Consider the following 26,352-nt stretch of genomic DNA (forward strand, 5'->3'; position numbering starts at 1 on the left):
CTTCTTCAAGCAGTGGTACAGGAAGAAGTCTGCATCCTTCAAGAAAAACATGATTTTCATGCAGGACAATGCTCCATCACACGCGTCCAAGTACTCCACAGCGTGGCTGGCAAGAAAGGGTATAAAAGAAGAAAAACTAATGACATGGCCTCCTTGTTTACCTGATCTGAACCCCATTGAGAACCTGTGGTCCATCATCAAATGTGAGATTTACAAGGAGGGAAAACAGTACACCTCTCTGAACAGTGTCTGGGAGGCTGTGGTTGCTGCTGCACGCAATGTTGATGGTGAACAGATCAAAACACTGACAGAATCCATGGATGGCAGGCTTTTGAGTGTCCTTGCAAAGAAAGGTGGCTATATTGGTCGCTGATTTGTTTTTGTTTTGTTTTTGAATGTCAGAAATGTATATTTGTGAATGTGGAGATGTTATATTGGTTTCACTGGTAAAATAAATAATTGAAATGGGTATATATTTGTTTTTGTTAAGTTGCCTAATAATTATGCACAGTAATAGTCACCTGCACACACATATCCCCTAAAATAGCTAAAACTATAAACTACTTCCAAAAACATTCAGCTTTGATATTAATGAGTTTTTGGGTTCATTGAGAACATGGTTGTTGTTCAATAATAAAATTATTCCTCAAAATACAACTTGCCTAATAATTCTGCACTCCCTGTATGAGAGTAAGAAAGAAAAGTATATCTTTGTGTCCACCTTTCTCTGTTAATGCCCTACCTGGCCCCTGGCAAAAGCTTTGCTAGATCCGCCCCTGCACAGTTACCAGCTGTCAGCTACACAAAAAAGGAGCTTGGTGTTTGTCTCTCAGAAACAGTTCATAACTTCCTTCAACTCATTCATGTCACCTAAGGGAAAACCTGTTTCTCCATCACCTGTTCAGCTCTGATGATTCAGTAAGGATATCTGGTTTGGAACAGCCGTTTTTACAGCTGTGGCTGCAGCAAACATCAGCTGATACTAGAAATTAAAAGCAAATGAATTCTAACAACAGCTGATCAAGCTTAAACGTGCTGCTGTTGTTTAGCGCGATAAACAAACAAGAGAGAAAAGCCGATCATTGATCAGTTTCATGACTGAAGTTTCAACAGGCGAGAGAATGACAGGGGAGGCTTCAGAACGACAGAATAAATCGTAATATTTTCTCTGAATGTGGCACGATTCCGTTTGTACGGCAACTCTATTTTATTCATAATGGTTAGTTCAGTAAAGTCCAACGTCAGTAACTTAGCGCACACAGCTGTATATAAACTCCCGTCGTGCTAGCTAGCACGCAGTACGATTGTAAAAAGTCAGCACAACGAAAATAAACTACACCTAAACTCTGTTTATATCTGACCCAAATAGAGTGCAGTTCATAACTTCTTACCTGAAATTCAGTTCACCTCACGCTCCTGCCTTCGCTTTCCCTGATCCATGATTGACCACCGCGTTAGCAATCGCCTGCCCGGCCTCATATGTCTCGTTGGCGGCATGTCCTTTCTGTCACACACACGGTGGGTAGCTGCCCTCTGTTGTAGCTCCACCACCAAACAACTCAGTTATTTTTTCCACATCCAGCTGTAACTCCGATTCTATGCGAGCATTTGCGAGAGACCAGGAGGTGAAACGACAGAGAGAGTCCCTCGCTATCCATTTGCAGCCAAGCGCGCGGCAGCTAGCTAGGTAGCCAGCTAGGTAGCCGGCTAGCTGTCAGGCAGGACCGACGTAGTCAGAGCACTGTCGCTAAATATGGGATGTCTTGATAAAACAAGCAGATATTTGAAGTTTACACACCTACATTCTCGCCTGAAAATATCTTAAAAGCTTATTTTGTGACCTAGAAACAAGAATAAAAGACATATAAAATGAAGTGGTGGCCGCCATTGTTCACTCTGTAGAGGCGTGCTATGAATTGTGGGATATTGAGTTTTCCACCAAGCATTACCGTAACTTTTGAATGATTTGCGCAACCTTAAAAATTCCAATGGCTCCTGAAAGCAGCGACGCTGTGCGCACCGTTGAAATTGTCATCATTACGGTAATCCAAACAAGGGTACACAGGCTGTACCACTCCCGGCATACCACTAGAGAGAGCCAACACACCACAAATGAAGTCTGTTTATTTGGCGCCAAAAGATGAATTGGCCTAAATTTGCACTAAAATATTAATATTTAAAAAACTATAAAAGTCATGAACACCAAAAGTCATGACATAATAGTCCAGCTCCAGCTGCACAAAATGATCTAACATATGTAACCCTAATGTCAAAACTGTTCGGCAGAGGAGCGCGGGAAAATTTTCACTAAAATATTAATATTTAAAAAACTATAAAATTCATAAAGACCAAAAGTCATAGCACACCATTCCAGATCCGGCCGCACAAAATGAGGTAACATATATGAAGCTTTTCTCAAAACTGCGGGGCGAGATTCGCTGCAAAATTTCAGGCGGAAAAAGGAAAATAATAATAAGAATAATAAATCCGAGGAATAGTAATATGTGTGCCTCTTGTCATAGGCACACATAATAACTAGAAAGCGAAAATTTCAGAAGAAATTTTATGTGTGCCTATGCCGCTGCGAATCAGTGTAGTTTGACATTCATACGGCTACAGAGAGCAAAACTCAGAAGAGCAGCCATTCTCCACCGTGAACTATGGTAAAAACAAACACCGCTCGCGCCTCACAGATGACAGCTTACAGTTTTGGGTAAAGATGATTTGACTTTGCACAGCCCCGATTTGCAGATGCTGTGCACGCAGGTTCATGAGCAGAAGTCCCATTGTACCACGGCAGACCCGACAATGTTTGCATGAACACTCTTTGAAGCATTACGTTATGGACCACTTTTCACACATGCTTGGTGTACCCACACAGCCGGCTGTAGCTTTTCAACTGACAGCCCGACACACACCCAAAAACAGCCGAAAGAGCACAGACTTTACGCCCGTGGGTCCACCTCCCCTGCAGCGGCACTGCAGACCACGCCCGCCACACACATCAAACACGTAAAATAAATATTTATGCACTTTTGCATTTACTTTTTGTTTTTGTTATTTTTACACAGTAAATGATTAACAATGGTCTACAGCCAATCTTGTGTATTATTATACAAACTTTGGTTGTAAGATTCAGATAACTATTTAATAAAAAGCTAAATATTTTATACGAGAGTAAGAAAGAAAAGTACATCTTTGTGTCCCCTTTCCTGTTAATGCCCTACCTGGCCCCTGGCAAAAGCTTTGCTAGATCCGCCCCTGCACAGTTACCAGCTGTCAGCTACACAAAAACAGGAGCTGGGTGTTTATTTGTCTCTGAGAAACAGTTCATAACTTCCTTCAACTCATTCATGTCACCTAAAGCAGGGCTCATAAAATTTCAAAATCCCTGGTAGCCCTTCGGGAGGCACTCTTCAGTTTTTGGTAATAAATTTAAGTAGCCCGAAAAAAAAAAAAAAAGAGGACAATTTTTTGATTGATGTTTTGTTTCCTTTACAATATTATACTTTAATGTATAATATTGTAAAGGAAACAAAACATCAATCTAAAAATATTTAAAACACAAATTACAACAACAATTTCAATCATCAACTCAAATATTTGGTTCTAATTGAACAAATTTCTATGAACTTGTAAGAACTGTACAACAGGAATCAGTCTGTGTCAGATCCTTATTTTTGACATTTCCACTGAAATCACAGGTAAGAGGCAAGTGCAACCAAGATCTAGGCCATTTGCTTTTTGAAGTTTGCAAAGACTGCTAAATTTTGCCAGTGGTAGTTCACTCTTTGCAACATAGTAGGCTGTTCTAAACAGATTTTTCAGGACTTCTTGTTATGCTTGGTTTATTTTTAGTATGCTTTTGCAATTGGTGTTTGTTCTGGGAAAGATATTGCAGACTGGGCAATAATGCATTTCTTGCATTTGTCATGGGTTCTGATGGGGTCTTTCTTAAAATGACTGGTCCCAGTAACAAAGGCGCTTGTCGACTCAGAAATCGAGGGAAACTCACAACACACCCGGCAGAACATGAGGTTATTTAGCTCGTCGTATTCCAGCCACATAAATTCTTTAGTCCATGAAACCATAAAGCTGCGCTTTCTTTTTCCCTCATAGTCTGATTTGTCATAACTTTTCCGTTTTGTGGTTGGCTTTTCTTTGGCTGCCCTTCTTCACCCTGACCTCTCTTGTTTGGCTCTGCAGAACTAAAATACCTGCTTAAATCCATCTGCTCTTACATGCATACTTACATAACGATCAGCAATTCTCTGCATAATCAACCTCTATCACGTTTAAGCTTGCTGCAGGAGATTTCACTTGTCATGTTTGATAGTAAGCTAACGATTGATAAGACGATGTCAGAGGAATTGGTGTGCAATTAATCTGTGACTTACCAATTAGTGCTGTCGCTCTCTACACACAGTTAGCGCAAAGTGAAAGTGAAAGCAAAAACAAGCGCAAATTCAAACGCGATTTCAATGTGTCACATATTGACAGTGGCTCATCGATGCCGATGACATAATTACTCAGCTACATTTGCGAAAGAATGCAAAAGCATTGACATATCTTTCCTCCCATGATAGCCCGACGGGCAGGGCTGAGATGGATTTTGGTAGCCCGATTGGAAAAATCGCTAGCCCCGGGAAGTCGGGCTAGCGATTTTGCGAGCCCTGTAAAGGGTAAACCTGTTTCTCCATCACCAGTTCAGCTCTGATGATTCAGTAAGGACATCTCCTGGTTTGGACCAGCCGCAAAATTAAAATCAAATGAATTCTAACAACAGCTGATCAAGCTTAAACGTGCTGCTGTTGTTTAGCGCGATAAACAAGAGCGAAAAGCCGATCGTTGATCAGTTTCACGATTGAAGTTGCAACAGGCCAGAGAATGACAGAGGAGGCTTCATAACGACAGAATAAATCGTAATATTTTCTCTGAATGTGGGACGATTCCGTTTGTACGGCAACTCTACGGACTAACCGTTATGAATAAAATAAAGTTCAACGTCAGTAACTTAGCGCGCACACAGCTCTATAGAAACTCCTGTGCAATTCATAACTTCTTACCTGAAATTCAGTTCACCTCAAGCTCCTGCCTTAGGTTTCCCTGATCCACGATCTACCACCGGTCGATCGGCGGTCCCCTCGCCGTCTCGTATGTCTCGTTCCCGCATGTTTTTCTGACACACACCGGTAGATAGCTGCTCTCTGTTGTAGCTGCGCGTTAGCCAAGACCAAACAACTCAGTTATTATTTCCACATCGACCAGCATCATCGGCCCATATAAGCGAAAAATAAGTCCACCTAAGACAGTCTGTTGGCGGCGAACAGGTGATGGTCAGCAGTCTCACTGAAGGCAAGCCCGGTGCTCGAAGGGTCGCTAGCTAGCGCCGCTAGCCACGCTAGCTAGTTAGCCCGGCAACATCGTCAGATATAATATGGGATGTTTTGACAAAACGAGCAGATATTTGAAGTTTACACACCTACATTCTCGCCTGAAAATATCTTAAAAGTTCATTTTGTGACCTAGAAACACGAATAAAAGACGTTTAAAAGCGAAGAGGTGTCCGCCATTGTTGAACTCGGCAGAGAGGCGTGCTATGCATTATGGGATATTGAGTTTAAAAACAAGCATACAGATTTCGGCCGTACTACTCCCGGTATACCACTAGAGAGAGCCAACCCACCACAAATAAAGTCTGTTTCTATGGAAATTGGCCTAAATTTGCACTACAATCTAAATATTTCAAAAACTATAAAAGTCATGAACACCAAAAGTGTATACCATACTAGTCCAGCTCCAGCCGCACAAAATGATCTAACATATGTAACCCTATTGTCAAAACTGTTAGGCAGAGAGGCGCGGGAAAATTTTCACTAAAATATTAATATTTAAAAAACTATAATAGTTATAAACACCAAAAGTCATAGCACACCATTCCTGATCCAGCTGCACAAAATGAGGTAACATATATGAAGCTTGTCTCAAAACTGCGGGGCGAGATTCGCTGCAAAATTTCAGGCGGAAACTGGAGAATAATAATAATAATAACTAGAAAGCGAAAATTTCAGAAGAAATTTTATGTGTGCCTATGCCGCTGCTAATCACTGTAGTTTGCCATTCATACGGCTACAGAGAGCAAAACTCAGAAGAGCAGCCATTCTCCACCATGAACTATGGTAAAACAAACACCGCTCACGCTTCACAGATGACAGCTTACAGTTTTGTGTAAAGATGAAGTTACTTTGTACAGCGCCGATTTGCAGGCGCTGTGCACACAGGTTCATGAGCAGAAGTCCCATTGTACCACGGCAGACCCGACAATGTTTGCATGAACACACTTTGAAGCATTACATTATAGACCACTTTTCACACATGCATTCACTTTTTGTTTTTGTTATTTTTACACAGTGTTCTGAATTATGAACAATGGTCTACAGCCAATCCTGTGTATTATTATACAAACTTTGGTTGTGAGATTCAGATAACTATTTAATAAAAGCTAAATATTTTATATGAGAGTAAGAAAGAAAAGTATATCTTTGTGTCCACCTTTCTCTGTTAATGCCCTAGCTCCCCCTAAAAGCTTTGCTAGATCCGCCCCTGCACAGTTACCAGCTGTCAGCTACACAAAAAAAGGAGCTTGGTCTTTGTCTCTCAGAAACAACTCATAACTTCCCTTCAACTCATTCATGTCACCTAAAGTGTAAACCTGTTTCTCCATCACCAGTTCAGCTCTGATGATTCAGTAAGGACATCTCCTGATTTCATCTTCATGCTCCAGCAAACATCAGCTGATACTAGAAATTAAAATCAAAAGAATTCTAACAACAGCTGATCAAGCTTAAACGTGCTGCTGTTGTTTAGCGCGATAAATAAGAGCGAACAGCCGATCATTGATCAGTTTCATGATTGACGTTTCAACACGCAAGAGAATGACAGGGGAGGCTTCGTAACGACAGAATAAATCATAATGTTTTCTCTGAATGTGGGACGATTCCGTTTGTACCGCACGGCAACTCTATGAACTAACCCTAATGAATAAAATAAAGTCCAACGTCAGTAACTTAGTACGCACACAGCTGTATATAAACTCCCGTGGCATTACGATTGTAAAGGTCAACGAAAATAAATTACACCTAAACTCGGTTTATATCTGACCCAAATAGAGAGCGACCGGTGCTGACACGAGTTTCACCCGCCTCAATATAAGCCAAGCCTGGGTGCTTTTCACGAAGGGTTGCTAGCGGCGCTGAGCTAACTATGCTAGCGGCGCTAGCTAGCTAGCCGGCTATCAGCAACACATAAGAGAACTGCTGCTAAATAAACTACACCTAAACTCGGTTTATATCTGACCCAAATAGAGAGCGACCGGTGCTGACACGAGTTTCACCCGCCTCAATATAAGCCAAGCCTGGGTGCTTTTTTCACGAAGGGTTGCTAGCGGCGCGAGCTAACTATGCTAGCGGCGCTAGCTAGCTAGCCGACTATCAGCAACACATAAGAGAACTGCTGCTAAATAAACTACACCTAAACTCGGTTTATATCTGACCCAAATAGAGTGCAGTTCATAACTTCTTACCTGAAATTCAGTTCACCTCACGCTCCTGCCTTCGCTTTCCCTGATCCATGATTGACCACCGCGTTAGCAATCGCCTGCCCGGCCTCATATGTCTCGTTGGCGGCATGTCCTTTCTGTGTCACACACGGTGGGTAGCTGCCCTCTGTTGTAGCTCCACCACCAAACAACTCAGTTATTTTTTCCACATCCAGCTGTAACTGCGATTCTATGCGAGCATTTGCGAGAGACCAGGAGGTGAAACGACAGAGAGAGTCCCTCGCTATCCATTTGCAGCCAAGCGCGGCAGCTAGCTAGGTAGCCAGCTAGGTAGCCGGCTAGCTGTCAGGCAGGACCGACGTAGTCAGAGCACTGTCGCTAAATATGGGATGTCTTGATAAAACAAGCAGATATTTGAAGTTTACACACCTACATTCTCGCCTGAAAATATCTTAAAAGCTTATTTTGTGACCTAGAAACACGAATAAAAGACATATAAAACGAAGTGGTGGCCGCCATTGTTCACTCTGTAGAGGCGTGCTATGAATTGTGGGATATTGAGTTTTCCACCAAGCATTACCGTAACTTTTGAATGATTTGCGCAACCTAAAAATTCCAAGGGCTCCTGAAAGCAGCGACGCTGTGCGCACCGTTGAAATTGTCATCATTACGGTAATCCAAATAAGGGTACACAGGCTGTACCACCCGGCATACCACCAGAGAGAGCCAAGACACCACAAATGAAGTCTGTTTATTTGGCGCCAAAAGATGAATTGGCCTAAATTTGCACTAAAATATTAATATTTAAAAACTATAAAAGTTATAAACACCAAAAGTCATAACATAATAGTCCAGCTCCAGCTGCACAAAATGATCTAACATATGTAACCCTAATGTCAAAACTGTTTGGCAGAGGAGCGCGGAAAATTTTCACTAAAATATTAATATTTAAAAACTATAAAATTCATAAACACCAAAAGTCATAGCACACCATTCCAGATCCGGCCGCACAAAATGAGGTAACATATATGAAGCTTGTCTCAAAACTGCGAGGCGAGATTCGCTGCAAAATTTCAGGCGGAAACTGGAGAATAATAATAATAATAACTAGAAAGCGAAAATTTCAGAAGAAATTTTATGTGTGCCTATGTCGCTGCTATTCAGTGTAGTTTGCCATTCATACAGCTACAGAGAGCAAAACTCAGAAGAGCAGCCATTCTCCACCATGAACTATGGTAAAAACAAACACCGCTCACGCTTCACAGATAACAGCTTACAGTTTTGTGTAAAGATGAAGTTGCCATTACAGCGCCGATTTGCAGACGCTGTGCACACAGGTTCATGAGCAGAAGTCCCATTGTACCACGGCAGATCCGACAATGTTTGCATGAACACGCTTTTGAAGCATTACGTTATGGACCACTTTTCACACATGGTTGATGTACCCAAACAGCCGGCTGTAGCTTTTCAACTCACAGCCCGACACACACTCAAAAACAGCCGAGAGAGCACAGACTACGCCCGAGGCGTGATTGCAGGTGCCGCTCAGGTGGGTCCACCTCCCCTGCAGCGGCACTGCAGACCACGCCCGCCACACACATCAAACACGTAAAATAAATATTTATGCACTTTTGCATTCACTTTTGTTTTTGTTATTTTTACACAGTGTTCTGAATGATGAACAATGGTCTACAGCCAATCTTGTGTATTATTATACAAACTTTGGTTGTAAGATTCAGATAACTATTTAATAAAAGCTAAATATTTTATATGAGAGTAAGAAAGAAAAGTATATCTTTGTGTCCACCTTTCTCTGTTAATGCCCTACCTGGCCCCTGGCAAAAGCTTTGCTAGATCCGCCCCTGCACAGTTACCAGCTGTCAGCTACACAAAAAAAGGAGCTTGGTGTATATTTGTCTCTCAGAAACAGTTCATAACTTCCTTCAACTCATTCATGTCACCTAAGGGTAAACCTGTTTCTCCATCACCAGTTCAGCTCTGATGATTCAGTAAGGACATCTCCTGATTTCATCTTCATGCTCCAGCAAACATCAGCTGATACTAGAAATTAAAATCAAAAGAATTCTAACAACAGCTGATCAAGCTTAAACGTGCTGCTGTTGTTTAGCGCGATAAACAAACATGAGAGAAAAGCCGATCATTGATCAGTTTCATGACTGAAGTTTCAACAGGCGAGAGAATGACAGGGGAGGCTGTCATAAAGTTCAACATCGGTAACATCGGTAACTTAGCGCGCACACAGCTGTATACAAACTCCGAAAGTGCTAGCTAGCACGCAGTACGAGTTATTGTAAGTGATTGAAAAAGTCAGCACAACGAAAATAAACTACACCTAAACTCGGTTTATATCTGACCCAAATAGAGTGCAGGTCATAACTTCTTACCTGAAATTCAGTTCACCTCACGCTCCTGCCTTCGCTTTCCTGATCCACAATTGACCTCCGCGTTAGCAAACACCGGTCGATCGGCGGTAGCCTCACCGCCTTGTATGTCTCGTTCGCGGCATTTCCTTTCTGTCACACACGGTGGATAGCTGCCCTCTGTTGTAGCTCCACCACCAAACAACTCAGTTATTTTTTCCACATCGACCAGCATCATCAGCCCATATAAAGCGAAAAATAAGTCCAGCTAAGACACAGACCCTTGCCGAGCGATCGGGCGATTAAACAAATTTTAGCCACCTCACTATCAGCCAAGCCTGGGTGGTTTTCACGAAGGGTCGCTAGTCGCGCTAGCTAGCTAAGCTAGCGGCGCTAGCTAGCTAGCCAGCCGGCTATCAGCAACACGTAAGAGAACTGTTGCTAAATAAACTACACCTAAACTCGGTTTATATCTGACCCAAATAGAGTGCAGGTCATAACTTCTTACCTGAAATTCAGTTCACCTCACGCTCCTGCCTTCGGTTTCCCTGATCCACGATTGACCTCCGCGTTAGCAAACACCGGTCGATCGGCGGTAGCCTCACCGCCTTGTATGACTCGTTCGCGGCATCTCCTTTCTGTCACACACCGGTGGATAGCTGCCCTCTGTTGTAGCTCCACCACCAAACAACTCAGTTATGTTTTCCACATCGACCAGCATCATCGGCCCATATAAACGAAAAATAAGTCCAGCTAAGACACAGACCCTTGCCGAGCGATCGGGCGATTAAACAAATTTTAGCCACCTCACTATCAGCCAAGCCTGGGTGGTTTTTCACGAAGGGTCGCTAGCCGCGCTAGCTAGCTAAGCTAGCGGCGCTAGCTAGCTAGCCAGCCGGCTATCAGCAACACGTAAGAGAACTGTTGCTAAATAAACTACACCTAAACTCGGTTTATATCTGACCCAAATAGAGTGCAGGTCATAACTTCTTACCTGAAATTCAGTTCACCTCACGCTCCTGCCTTCGCTTTCCCTGATCCACGATTGACCTCCGCGTTAGCAAACACCGGTCGATCGGCGGTAGCCTCACCGCCTTGTATGTCTCGTTCGCGGCATTTCCTTTCTGTCACACACCGGTGGATAGCTGCCCTCTGTTGTAGCTCCACCACCAAACAACTCAGTTATTTTTTCCACATCGACCAGCATCATCGGCCCATATAAACGAAAAATAAGTCCAGCTAAGACACAGACCCTTGCCGGCGATCGGGCGATTAAACAAATTTTAGCCACCTCACTATCAGCCAAGCCTGGGTGGTTTTTCACGAAGGGTCGCTAGCGGCGCTTAGCTAGCTAAGCTAGCGGCGCTAGCTAGCTAGCCAGCCGGCTATCAGCAACACGTAAGAGAACTGTTGCTAAATAAACTACACCTAAACTCGGTTTATATCTGACCCAAATAGAGTGCAGGTCATAACTTCTTACCTGAAATTCAGTTCACCTCACGCTCCTGCCTTCGCTTTCCCTGATCCACGATTGACCTCTGCGTTAGCAAACACCGGTCGATCGGCGGTAGCCTCACCGCCTTGTATGACTCGTTCGCGGCATCTCCTTTCTGTCACACACGGTGGATAGCTGCCCTCTGTTGTAGCTCCACCACCAAACAACTCAGTTATGTTTTCCACATCGACCAGCATCATCGGCCCATATAAACGAAAAATAAGTCCAGCTAAGACACAGACCCTTGCCGAGCGATCGGGCGATTAAACAAATTTTAGCCACCTCACTATCAGCCAAGCCTGGGTGGTTTTTCACGGTGGTCGCTAGCCGCGCTTAGCTAGCTAAGCTAGCGGCGCTAGCTAGCTAGCCAGCCGGCTATCAGCAACACGTAAGAGAACTGTTGCTAAATAAACTACACCTAAACTCGGTTTATATCTGACCCAAATAGAGTGCAGGTCATAACTTCTTACCTGAAATTCAGTTCACCTCACGCTCCTGCCTTCGCTTTCCCTGATCCACGATTGACCTCCGCGTTAGCAAACACCGGACGATCGGCGGTAGCCTCACCGCCTTGAATGTCTCGTTCGCGGCATGCCCTTTCTGTCACACACCGTGGATAGCTGCCCTCTGTTGTAGCTCCACCACCAAACAACTCAGTTATTTTTTCCACATCGACCAGCATCATCGGCCCATATAAACGAAAAATAAGTCCAGCTAAGACACAGACCCTTGCCGAGCGATCGGGCGATTAAACAAATTTTAGCCACCTCACTATCAGCCAAGCCTGGGTGGTTTTCACGAAGGGTCGCTAGTCGCGCTTAGCTAGCTAAGCTAGCGGCGCTAGCTAGCTAGCCAGCCGGCTATCAGCAACACGTAAGAGAACTGTTGCTAAATAAACTACACCTAAACTCGGTTTATATCTGACCCAAATAGAGTGCAGGTCATAACTTCTTACCTGAAATTCAGTTCACCTCACGCTCCTGCCTTCGCTTTCCCTGATCCACGATTGACCTCCGCGTTAGCAAACACCGATCGCCTGCCTCGTATGTCTCATTCGCGGCATATCCTTTCTGTCATACACGGTGGATAGCTGCCCACTGTTGTAGCTCCGCGTTATAGCACCACCAAACAACTCAGTTATTTTTTCCACATCCAGCTGTAACTCCGATTCTATGCGAGCATTTGCGAGAGACCGGGAGGTGAAACAACAGAGAGTCCCTCGCTATCCATTTGCAGCCAAGTGCGGCAGCTAGCTAGGTAGCCCGGCTAGCTGTCAGGCAGGACCGACGTAGTCAGAGCACTGTCGCTAAATATGGGATGTCTTGATAAAACAAGCAGATATTTGAAGTTTACACACCTACATTCTCGCCTGAAAATATCTTAAAAGCTTATTTTGTGACCTAGAAACACGAATAAAAGACATATAAAAGCGAAGTGGTGGCCGCCATTGTTCACTCTGTAGAGGCGTGCTATGAATTGTGGGATATGGAGTTTTCAACACAAGGATAAATCTTTTCGGCTGTACTACTCCCGGTATACCACTAGAGAGAGCCAAGACACCACAAATGAAGTCTGTTTATTTGGCGCCAAAAGATGAATTGGCCTAAATTTGCACTAAAATATTAATATTAAAAAACTATAAAAGTCATAAACACCAAAAGTCACAACATAATAGTCCAGCTCCAGCCGCACAAAATGATCTAACATATGTAATCCTAATGTCAAAACTGTTTGGCAGAGGAGCGCGGGAAAATTTTCACTAAAATATTAATATTTAAAAAACTATAAAATTCATAAACACCAAAAGTCATAGCACACCATTCCAGATCCGGCCGCACAAAATGAGGTAACATATATGAAGCTTGTCTCAAAACTGCGGGGCGTGATACGTGCCGAAATTTAGGCGGAAGATGGAGAATAATAATAAGAAGAATAATAAATCCGACGAATAGTAATATGTGTGCCTCTTGGCATAGGCACACATAATAATAATAATAAGAATAATAAATCCGAGGAATAGTAATATGTGTGCCTCTTGGCATAGGCACACATAATAATAAATCCGACGAATAGTAATATGTGTGCCTCTTTCATAGGCACACATAATAATAATAATAACTAGAAAGCGAAAATTTCAGAAGAAATTTTATGTGTGCCTATGCCGCTGCTATTCAGTGTAGTTTGCCATTCATACAGCTACAGAGAGCAAAACTCAGAAGAGCAGCCATTCTCCACCATGAACTATGGTAAAAACAAACACCGCTCACGCTTCACAGATAACAGCTTACAGTTTTGTGTAAAGATGAAGTTACTGCCGTTACAGCGCCGATTTGCAGGCGCTGTGCACACAGGTTCATGAGCAGAAGTCCCATTGTACCACGGCAGATCCGACAATGTTTGCATGAACACGCTTTGAAGCATTACGTTATGGACCACTTTTCACACATGGTTGATGTACCCAAACAGCCGGCTGTAGCTTTTCAACTCACAGCCCGACACACACTCAAAAACAGCCGAGAGAGCACAGACTACGCCCCGAGAGGCGTGATTGCAGGTGCCGCTCAGGTGGGTCCACCTCCCTGCAGCGGCACTGCAGACCACGCCCGCCACACACATCAAACACGTAAAATAAATATTTATGCACTTTTGCATTCACTTTTGTTTTTGTTATTTTTACACAGTGTTCTGAATGATGAACAATGGTCTACAGCCAATCTTGTGTATTATTATACAAACTTTGGTTGTAAGATTCAGATAACTATTTAATAAAAGCTAAATATTTTATATGAGAGTAAGAAAGAAAAGTATATCTTTGTGTCCACCTTTCTCTGTTAATGCCCTACCTGGCCCCTGGCAAAAGCTTTGCTAGATCCGCCCCTGCACAGTTACCAGCTGTCAGCTACACAAAAAAAAAGGAGCTTGGTGTATATTTGTCTCTCAGAAACAGTTCATAACTTCCCTTCAACTCATTCATGTCACCTAAGGGTAAACCTGTTTCTCCATCACCAGTTCAGCTCTGATGATTCAGTAAGGACATCTCCTGATTTCATCTTCATGCTCCAGCAAACATCAGCTGATACTAGAAATTAAAATCAAAAGAATTCTAACAACAGCTGATCAAGCTTAAGCGTGCTGCTGTTGTTTAGCGCGATAAACAAACAAGAGAGAAAAGCCGATCATTGATCAGTTTCATGACTGAAGTTTCAACAGGCGAGAGAATGACAGGGGAGGCTGTCATAAAGTTCAACATCGGTAACATCGGTAACTTAGCGCGCGCACACAGCTGTATACAAACTCCGTAGTGCTAGCTAGCACGCAGTACGAGTTATTGTAAGTGATTGAAAAAGTCAGCACAACGAAAATAAACTACACCTAAACTCGGTTTATATCTGACCCAAATAGAGTGCAGGTCATAACTTCTTACCTGAAATTCAGTTCACCTCACGCTCCTGCCTTCGCTTTCCCTGATCCACGATTGACCTCCGCGTTAGCAAACACCGGTCGATCGGCGGTAGCCTCACCGCCTTGTATGTCTCGTTCGCGGCATTTCCTTTCTGTCACACACCGGTGGATAGCTGCCCTCTGTTGTAGCTCCACCACCAAACAACTCAGTTATTTTTTCCACATCGACCAGCATCATCAGCCCATATAAACGAAAAATAAGTCCAGCTAAGACACAGACCCTTGCCGGCGATCGGGCGATTAAACAAATTTTAGCCACCTCACTATCAGCCAAGCCTGGGTGGTTTTTCACGAAGGGTCGCTAGTCGGCGCTTAGTTAGCTAAGCTAGCCCGCGCTAGCTAGCTAAGCTAGCGGCGCTAGCTAGCTAGCCAGCCGGCTATCAGCAACACACGAAGAGAACTGTTGCTAAATAAACTACACCTAAACTCGGTTTATATCTGACCCAAATAGAGTGCAGGTCATAACTTCTTACCTGAAATTCAGTTCACCTCACGCTCCTGCCTTCGGTTTCCCTGATCCACGATTGACCTCCGCGTTAGCAAACACCGGTCGATCGGCGGTAGCCTCACCGCCTTTGTATGACTCGTTCGCGGCATCTCCTTTCTGTCACACACGGTGGATAGCTGCCCTCTGTTGTAGCTCCACCACCAAACAACTCAGTTATGTTTTCCACATCGACCAGCATCATCGGCCCATATAAACGAAAAATAAGTCCAGCTAAGACACAGACCCTTGCCGAGCGATCGGGCGATTAAACAAATTTTAGCCACCTCACTATCAGCCAAGCCTGGGTGGTTTTTCACGAAGGGTCGCTAGCGCGCTAGCTAGCTAAGCTAGCGGCGCTAGCTAGCTAGCCAGCCGGCTATCAGCAACACGTAAGAGAACTGTTGCTAAATAAACTACACCTAAACTCGGTTTATATCTGACCCAAATAGAGTGCAGGTCATAACTTCTTACCTGAAATTCAGTTCACCTCACGCTCCTGCCTTCGCTTTCCCTGATCCACGATTGACCTCCGCGTTAGCAAACACCGGTCGATCGGCGGTAGCCTCACCGCCTTGTATGTCTCTCGTTCGCGGCATTTCCTTTCTGTCACACACCGGTGGATAGCTGCCCTCTGTTGTAGCTCCACCACCAAACAACTCAGTTATTTTTTTCCACATCGACCAGCATCATCGGCCCATATAAAGCGAAAAATAAGTCCAGCTAAGACACAGACCCTTGCCGAGCGATCGGGCGATTAAACAAATTTTAGCCACCTCACTATCAGCCAAGCCTGGGTGGTTTTTCACGAAGGGTCGCTAGTCGCTAGTTAGCTAGCTAAGCTAGCGGCGCTAGCTAGCTAGCCAGCCGGCTATCAGCAACACGTAAGAGAACTGTTGCTAAATAAACTACACCTAAACTCGGTTTATATCTGACCCAAATAGAGTGCAGGTCATAACTTCTTACCTGAAATTCAGTTCACCTCACGCTCCTGCCTTCGGTTTCCCTGATCCACGATTGACCTCTGCGTTAGCAAACACCGGTCGATCGGCGGTAGCCTCACCGCCTTGTATGACTCGTTCGCGGCATCTCCTTTCTGTCACACACGGTGGATAGCTGCCCTCTGTTGTAGCTCCACCACCAAACAACTCAGTTATGTTTTCCACATCGACCAGCATCATCGGCCCATATAAACGAAAAATAAGTCCAGCTAAGACACAGACCCTTGCCGGCGATCGGGCGATTAAACAAATTTTAGCCACCTCACTATCAGCCAAGCCTGGGTGGTTTTTCACGAAGGGTCGCTAGCCGCGCTAGCTAGCTAAGCTAGCGGCGCTAGCTAGCTAGCCAGCCGGCTATCAGCAACACGTAAGAGAACTGTTGCTAAATAAACTACACCTAAACTCGGTTTATATCTGACCCAAATAGAGTGCAGGTCATAACTTCTTACCTGAAATTCAGTTCACCTCACGCTCCTGCCTTCGCTTTCCTGATCCACGATTGACCTCCGCGTTAGCAAACACCGGACGATCGGCGGTAGCCTCACCGCCTTGAATGTCTCGTTCGCGGCATGCCCTTTCTGTCACACACCGGTGGATAGCTGCCCTCTGTTGTAGCTCCACCACCAAACAACTCAGTTATTTTTTCCACATCGACCAGCATCATCGGCCCATATAAACGAAAAATAAGTCCAGCTAAGACACAGACCCTTGCCGAGCGATCGGGCGATTAAACAAATTTTAGCCACCTCACTATCAGCCAAGCCTGGGTGGTTTTTCACGAAGGGTCGCTAGCGGCGCTTAGCTAGCTAAGCTAGCGGCGCTAGCTAGCTAGCCAAGCCGGCTATCAGCAACACGTAAGAGAACTGTTGCTAAATAAACTACACCTAAACTCGGTTTATATCTGACCCAAATAGAGTGCAGGTCATAACTTCTTACCTGAAATTCAGTTCACCTCACGCTCCTGCCTTCGCTTTCCCTGATCCACGATTGACCTCCGCGTTAGCAAACACCGGTCGCCTGCCTCGTATGTCTCATTCGCGGCATATCCTTTCTGTCATACACCGGTGGATAGCTGCCCACTGTTGTAGCTCCGCGTTATAGCACCACCAAACAACTCAGTTATTTTTTCCACATCCAGCTGTAACTCCGATTCTATGCGAGCATTTGCGAGAGACCGGGGAGGTGAAACAACAGAGAGTCCCCTCGCTATCCATTTGCAGCCAAGTGCGGCAGCTAGCTAGGTAGCCGGCTAGCTGTCAGGCAGGACCGACGTAGTCAGAGCACTGTCGCTAAATATGGGATGTCTTGATAAAACAAGCAGATATTTGAAGTTTACACACCTACATTCTCGCCTGAAAATATCTTAAAAGCTTATTTTGTGACCTAGAAACACGAATAAAAGACATATAAAACGAAGTGGTGGCCGCCATTGTTCACTCTGTAGTAGGGTGCTATGAATTGTGGGATATGGAGTTTTCAACACAAGGATAAATCTTTTCGGCTGTACTACTCCCGGTATACCACTAGAGAGAGCCAAGACACCACAAATGAAGTCTGTTTATTTGGCGCCAAAAGATGAATTGGCCTAAATTTGCACTAAAATATTAATATTTAAAAACTATAAAAGTTATAAACACCAAAAGTCATAACATAATAGTCCAGCTCCAGCCGCACAAAATGATCTAACATATGTAACCCTAATGTCAAAACTGTTTGGCAGAGGAGCGCGGGAAAATTTTCACTAAAATATTAATATTTAAAAACTATAAAATCCATAAACACCAAAAGTCATAGCACACCATTCCAGATCCGGCCGCACAAAATGAGGTAACATATATGAAGCTTGTCTCAAAACTGCGAGGCGAGATTCGCTGCAAAATTTCAGGCGGAAACTGGAGAATAATAATAATAACTAGAAAGCGAAAATTTCAGAAGAAATTTTTGTGTGCCTATGCCGCTGCTAATCACTGTAGTTGCCATTCATACGGCTACAGAGAGCAAAACTCAGAAGAGCAGCCATTCTCCACCATGAACTATGGTAAAACAAACACCGCTCACGCTTCACAGATGACAGCTTACAGTTTTGTGTAAAGATGAAGTTACTTCAGTACAGCGCCGATTTGCAGACGCTGTGCACACAGGTTCATGAGCAGAAGTCCCATTGTACCACGGCAGACCCGACAATGTTTGCATGAACACGCTTTGAAGCATTACATTATGGACCACTTTTCACACATGCATTCAGTTTTTGTTTTTGTTATTTTTACACAGTGTTCTGAATTATGAACAATTGTCTACAGCCAATCTTGTGTATTATTATACAAACTTTGGTTGTGAGATTCAGATAACTATTTAATAAAAGCTAAATATTTTATATGAGAGTAAGAAAGAAAAGTATATCTTTGTGTCCACCTTTCTCTGTTAATGCCCTACCTGCCCCCCCGCCCCCAAAAGCTTTGCTAGATCCGCCCCTGCACAGTTACCAGCTGTCAGCTACACAAAAAGGAGCTTGGTCTTTGTCTCTCAGAAACAACTCATAACTTCCCTTCAACGCATTCATGTCACCTAAAGTGTAAACCTGTTTCTCCATCACCAGTTCAGCTCTGATGATTCAGTAAGGACATCTCCTGATTTCATCTTCATGCTCCAGCAAACATCAGCTGATACTAGAAATTAAAATCAAAAGAATTCTAACAACAGCTGATCAAGCTTAAACGTGCTGCTGTTGTTTAGCGCGATAAATAAGAGCGAACAGCCGATCATTGATCAGTTTCATGATTGACGTTTCAACACGCGAGAGAATGACAGGGGAGGCTTCGTAACGACAGAATAAATCATGTTTTCTCTGAATGTGGGACGATTCCGTTTTTACGGCACGGCAACTCTATGAACTAACCCTAATGAATAAAATAAAGTCCAACGTCAGTAACTTAGTGCGCACACAGCTGTATATAAACTCCCGTGGCAGTACGATTGTAAAAGGTCAACGAAAATAAATTACACCTAAACTCGGTTTATATCTGACCCAAATAGAGTGCAGTTCATAACTTCTTACCTGAAATTCAGTTCACCTCACGCTCCTGCCTTGGTTTCCCTGATCCACGATTGACCTCCGCGTTAGCAAACACCGGTCGATCGGCGGTAGCCTCACCGCCTCATGTGTCTCCTTCGCGGCATGTCCTTTCTGTCACACACCGTGGATAGCTGCCCTCTGTTGTAGCTCCACCACCAAACAACTCAGTTATTTTTTCCACATCGACATCAGCTGATACTAGAAATTAAAAGCAAATGAATTCTAACAACAGCTGATCAAGCTTAAACGTGCTGCTGCTGTTTAGCGCGATAAATAAGAGCGAACAGCCGATCATTGATCAGTTTCATGATTGACGTTTCAACACGCGAGAGAATGACAGGGGAGGCTTCGTAACGACAGAATAAATCATAATGTTTTCTCTGAATGTGGGACGATTCCGTTTGTACGGCAACTCTATGAACTAACCCTAATGAATAAAATAAAGTCCAACGTCAGTAACTTAGTGCACACACAGCTGTATATAAGCTCCCGTGGCATTACGATTGTAAAGGTCAACGAAAATAAATTACACCTAAACTCGGTTTATATCTGACCCAAATAGAGAGCGACCGGTGCTGACACGAGTTTCACCCGCCTCAATATAAGCCAAGCCTGGGTGCTTTTTTCACGAAGGGTTGCTAGCGGCGCGAGCTAACTATGCTAGCGGCGCTAGCTAGCTAGCCGGCTATCAGCAACACATAAGAGAACTGCTGCTAAATAAACTACACCTAAACTCGGTTTATATCTGACCCAAATAGAGTGCAGGTCATAACTTCTTACCTGAAATTCAGTTCACCTCATGCTCCTGCCTTCGCTTTCCCTGATCCACGATTGACCTCCGCGTTAGCAAACACCGGTCGATCGGGCGGTCGCGGCATGTCCTTTCTGTCATACACCGTGGATAGCTGCCCACTGTTGTAGCTCCGCATTATAGCACCACCAAACAACTCAGTTATTTTTTCCACATCCAGCTGTAACTCCGATTCTGTGCGAGCATTTGCGAGAGACCGGGGAGGTGAAAGGAGAGAGAGAGTCCCCTCGCTGTCCATTTGCAGCCAAGTGCGGCAGCTAGCTAGGTAGCCGGCTAACTGTCAGGCAGGACCGAGGTCGTCAGAGCATTGTCGCTAATATGGGATGTCTTGATAAAACAAGCAGATATTTGAAGTTTACACACCTACATTCTCGCCTGAAAATATCTTAAAAGTTTATTTTGTGACCTAGAAACACTAATAAAAGACATATAAAACGAAGTGGTGGCCGCCATTGTTTAACTCGGCAGAGGTGTGCTATGAATTGTGGGATATTGAGTTTTCCACCAAGCATTACCGTAACTTTTGAATGATTTGCGCAACCTTAAAAATTCCAATGGCTCCTGAAAGCAGCGACGCTGTGCGCACCGCTGAAATTGTCATCATTACGGTAATCCAAATAAGGGTAGACAGGCTGTACCACTCCCGGCATACCACTAGAGAGAGCCAACACACCACAAATGAAGTTTGAAATTTGTTTCAATGGGACAAAAGATGGCGCCAACACACCACAAATGAAGTCTGTTTATTTGGCGCCAAAAGATGAATTGGCCTAAATTTGCACTAAAATAGTAATATTTAAAAAACTATAAAAGTCATAAACACCAAAAGTCATGACATAATAGTCCAGCTCCAGCCGCACAAAATGATCTAACATATGTAACCCTAATGTCAAAACTGTTTGGCAGAGGAGGAAAATTTCAGGCGGAAAAAGGAAAATAATAATAATAAGAATAATAAATCCGAGGAATAGTAATATGTGTGCCTCTTGTCATAGGCACACATAATAAATCCGACGAATAGTAATATGTGTGCCTCTTTCCATAGGCACACATAATAATAATAATAATAATAATAAATCCGACGAATAGTAATATGTGTGCCTCTTGTCATAGGCACACATAATAATAATAATAAATCCGACGAATAGTAATATGTGTGCCTCTTGTCATAGGCACACATAACTAGAAAGGGAAAATTTCAGAAGAAATTTTAAGTGTGCCTATGCTACTGCTAATGAGTGTAGTTTGCCTTTAATGTGGTTCAATTAGTGCCGGTTGCCATTTATAACACTAGAGGGAGCAATATGCAACATGAGCATAGTTTGCTATTTATACCACAAGAAGGAGGGAAATGGAACACAGCTGATTTTCGATTTAAAGCAAAGTAAGCTGTATTGTGATCTCTGTTATATGCAGCATACAGAGATGAGAGAAAGATGCTCCAATTACATGATTACAAAATAAGTTAATAGATATAAAAGACATAAAATAAATTATGCTTTAGTGTCAGGTGTTCAAGAGAAGTTACAATTTAGATTTTACAGTTTTGAGTCGTTTAAAGTGGTAGAAATAAATGTCCATTAAGCGGTATTCAATTTGTATTTCAAAGGTATTTTAATGTGAAAGGGAAATTCCACATGCAAATTATGAAATTTCCCTTGTGGGACTAAAATGTATCATGTTATTCAAACAATATTTTGTACAAATACCATTTACAATAATGTATGACATTTAAACATGATATTTAGATTGTGGTAAATAGCAAAGCAATATAAAATAAAAAAGGAAAAGTTAAACATTCAAGTAACTTTATATTATGAACTGAAGAGTAAGGCAAAAGTATAAATGAAAAGCATACAAGCATTAATGTATATAGATAAACCCAACAATCATATGACCCCTATGAGCAAGCACTTTGGCGACAGTGGGAAGGAAAAACTCCCTTTTAACAGGAAGAAACCTCCGGCAGAACCAGGCTCAGGAGGGCGGCCATCTGTCGCGACCGGTTGGGGTGAGATGTAAACAAATCCAAAACTGTCCACAGAGCTACAGGGGCACACTGGGATCGCAACAGCAGCCATAGAGGGAAACAGATTAGGATGTTCTTCCCAGTACTGAAGTGGATCGGCTTTTCTTATGTGTGCGTTTTTCTCTGAGAGGTAGGTCTCCACTTTAGTTTCTGTTGATGAGGCACTCACGGATACTTCTGGATAAGGGTCATTTGGAAGCAAGTGGTTGGCTGACTTTGCGAAAACAGCTAGAAACAGATAAAAGGAAAAACACAATTTAAAACAATAAAACAAGAGACATCACAAAGCGCAGCTCTTCAGTTAGCAAACTGGCAAGTAATGAAGTTCTAAAAAATAATTGGGAAAACAAATCTAACTTTAGAACTAAATGACCCAAAACTAAATTAAAAATGAAGTAAAAAAAAGAAATTGGCTTAATACTGGTGTCTTTGGATGAGGTAAGTTGCTATGTAAGGTAAAAACCACACGTGGCTGTAATTTGGTGGCCTGTATACAGTTCCAATCCAAGCATGTAGTTGGTTTAAATGGGTTTAATACTGGTGTCTTTTGATCACTTGACTGTATATATAAACCTGTTGAACAAAAGGTGCATTTTAATTTCACTATACCTGCCCATCCTTGTAGCCGGTCTCTACTAGCGTGGCACAGTTTCAAGATCAGTGTAGGGCTTCTCCACTGCCTTCACTGGACAGAACACATCTGAGGAGTTATGAATGAATGGATGACTTAATGAATGGATGAGATTATAGTTTGTTTCAAAGAATATCAATAAATGTTAGAATATAAAGTAAGAAACAAAAAAATACAAATGACCTGTTATGGCAGGGATCCCATCAGGTGCAGTCTTTCTGTTCACGTTTCTGGTCAGCTCTTCAATGGATGAGAGGACATCAGCAGTCTTATCTATCAGTTCCCACTGGTGAGCTGTCCTTGTTGGTGGTAGAGTGTGTTCAGAAAAACCCTTTTAACAGGAAGAAACCTCCGGCAGAACCAGGCTTAGAGAGGTGCAGCCATCTGCCGTGAGCGGTTGGGTGAGATGTAAACAAATCCAAAACTGTCCACAGAGCTACAGGGGGCACACTGGGATCGCAACAGCAGCCATAGAGGGAAACAGATTAGGATGTTCTTCCCAGTACTGAAGTGGGTCGGCTTTTCTTATGTGTGCGTTTTTCTCTGAGAGGTAGGTCTCCACTTTAGTTTCTGTTGATGAGGCACTCACGGATACTTCTGGATAAGGGTCATTTGGAAGCAAGTGGTTGGCTGACTTTGCGAAAACAGCTAGAAACAGATAAAAGGAAAAACACAATTTAAAACAATAAAACAAGAGACATCACAAAGCGCAGCTCTTCAGTTAGCAAACTGGCAAGTAATGAAGTTCTAAAAAATAATTGGGAAAACAAATCTAACTTTAGAACTAAATGACCCAAAACTATATTAAAAAGGTAGTAAAAAAAGAAATTTGCTTAATACTGGTGTCTTTGGATGGGGTAAGTTGCTATGTAAGGTAAAAACCACACGTGGCTGTAATTTGGTGGCCTGTATACAGTTCCAATCCAAGCATGTAGTTGGTTTAAATGGGTTTAATACTGGTGTCTTTTGATCACTTGACTGTATATATAAACCTGTTGAACCAAAAGGTGCATTTTAATTTCACTATACCTGCCCATCCTTGTAGCCGGTCTCTACTAGCGTGGCACAGTTTCAAGATCAGTGTAGGGCTTCTCTACTGCCTTCACTGGACAGAACACATCTGAGGAGTTATGAATGAATGGATGACTTAATGAATGGATGAGATTATAGTTTGTTTCAAACAATATCAATATCAAATGTTACAATATAAAGTAAGAAACAAAATACAATTACCTGTTATGGCAGGGATCCCATCAGGTGCAGTTGCAGTCTCTCTGTTCACGTTTCTGGTCAGCTCTTCAATGGATGAGAGCAGTCTTATGTATCAGCTCCCACTGGTGAGCTGTCCTTGTTGGTGGTAGAGTGTGCTCAGTTGCAAAGACACTAAGATCACTTGGCAAGTCCATATCCCTCACAACCTTGCAGTCATTTTGTGTTAGTGAATTACACAATAAATGGGGTTGTGATAACTGTGATATGTATTCAGAACACCTGATTGGAGGCAGGCGTATGGCTGTGATATGTAAAGGTGATCAATCAATGTGTGTTTTTCGGTAGTTGCAGCAGTAATAAGTTGTGCATATCCTCTTGACTGAAACAGTTCTTGGATAGGTTTTTTTTCCTCTGCTCATAAGGTCCTCATTGAAGTCTCCACAAACAATAATTGGTTGGCAATTCATCATTTCCAATGAGTCCAAAAGACATTGCATTTGTGGTAAAAACCTCACGTGGCTGTAATTTGGTGGCCTGTATACAGTTGCTATCAAAGCTGTGACTGGCGATTCAACCTTGATAACAACAAATTCAAGGTCAGTCACATTTTGCAGGTATTTTCGAGACTCTGCTGTAAGAACTGTTTTGTAGTACATTGCAACTCCACCGCCATTTACCTTTGCCATGTCTGTATGGTTTGTGTAAGAGACGTGTCTGTTGCGTGTGGCCATGTTGTACTGTTCGAGCTGGAAGCGGGAGAAACTGATGATCCAGACAAGTGAGTTTCTGTTATGCATAAAACATCAGCAAGGCTGAGTTCATGGTGGCATCTCATGTCCTCCATGTGAGTTGGGAGACCTTGTGCATTGTGATGGATAATTGTCAACGTGGGGACTGTGGGAACAACTGATTTTAAGAATTGCAACAGTGGTCTTGCATTCTCAAATGATGCATGTCTCATATTTTTGAGTGCATCTGTGATGGCAGGATCAGCATAGATTTTCCTTTCATCAAAGTCTGTGATGTAGAGTCCTTTAAGTGAGGTTGTGCGGCTGAGTGCAACATAGGCCATTCCAGGTTCAAAACACGCTTCAAACATACTACTGCTGACTCCATTGTCATGCCTTGTACTTTGTGAGCTGTACATGCAAAGGCCAACTTCATTGGAAATTGCCTGCGAAGAACTCCTTTTTACTTGTAGATTCTTCACATTTCTCAATATATACCAGGTTGTCTGAGGATCCTTGTATTTTTCTGCGAAATTTTTGCCCAGAATTTTGATTGTCCAGCGTAAGTCCAATGAGATTCACAGTTTTTGGTCCATCCTGTGTGGTTGTCACAATGTTCGTGATTGTTCCAAATGTCCCATTAACAAGCCCATCTTCAACATCCAAATTTCTAATAATCATAACACGCACTCCAGGTGCAGCTTGTATGTTATCAGGTAAATCTCTTTTGTTGCCTTTCATCATATCTGCCAGCAGGACCATCTCACCCGTTCGTGGGTCTTTTCTGTAGTCTTCGGCCTGAATATTTATGATATCAGAATGAAGAGCAGTTACAGTTGCTGAATTGTGTTTGTCCACCTCTTTGTTTGTAGCATAAATGTGTAACACATTAGATGGACAGTCTTTTATGTCATGGATAGCCTGTGTGAGCAAGGCTTTGTCATTGGCTTCAAGAGAATCTGTTTTTTGCTTCACTCTTATCCTGTTCAGAACTTCAGCAAAAGAATGATCATCTTTCTGTCGCATGATTTCTGTCAGGTTGACCATGTGGAAATAGTCTTTCCAGAGATCAAGGACATTGTCCTCGTACACACAGAGTGGTTTGGCTTTTCAAGGGGTGGCAGCTGGTAAAAGTCTCCTACTGCAAGGATAGACATCCCACCAAAAGGCTTCTTGTTTCCTTTGATCTGCTGAAGTCTCCAGTGGATGTAGGCAAAAGGTCTTTAGAAACCATAGATATCTCATCAATGACCAGAATCTCTGCATTTGAAAGTGAAGCTCTCACTTCATCCAGTGCATTGCCCAGTCCCTGATACGGCGGTTTTAAAGATTTTGGCAGCTTTAGCAGAGAGTGCAGTGTTTTCCCAGATATGTTAAAAGCTGCAGTGCCAGTAAATGCAGTCAGCAGTACTGCAGGGTAGGACATGTCTGCTTGGTCACGGAATCTGGGGAGTTGGTGCAAAATCTTTGTTGCCTCCTCATATATG

General features: G+C 43.1%; 2 long non-coding RNA genes and 1 gene segment (V, D, J or C); 1 reads left to right on the forward strand and 2 right to left on the reverse strand.

The window, feature by feature from the left end:
• Nucleotides 1–26,352, forward strand: part of LOC120435842 — a 114,194-nt gene that overhangs the window by 54,291 nt on the left and 33,551 nt on the right.
• On the reverse strand, nt 22,505–23,248 carry LOC120435843. The gene is made up of 3 exons (XR_005609962.1): nt 23,109–23,248; nt 22,904–22,994; nt 22,505–22,522 (listed from the first exon to the last, which is right to left on the reverse strand). It is a non-coding gene; the product is annotated as an uncharacterized LOC120435843 (long non-coding RNA).
• LOC120435844 lies at nt 23,556–25,971 on the reverse strand. The gene is made up of 3 exons (XR_005609963.1): nt 24,159–25,971; nt 23,955–24,045; nt 23,556–23,573 (listed from the first exon to the last, which is right to left on the reverse strand). It is a non-coding gene; the product is annotated as an uncharacterized LOC120435844 (long non-coding RNA).

This window comes from Oreochromis aureus, linkage group 22, assembly GCF_013358895.1.
Source record: "Oreochromis aureus strain Israel breed Guangdong linkage group 22, ZZ_aureus, whole genome shotgun sequence".
Taxonomy (NCBI): Eukaryota; Metazoa; Chordata; class Actinopteri; order Cichliformes; family Cichlidae; genus Oreochromis; species Oreochromis aureus.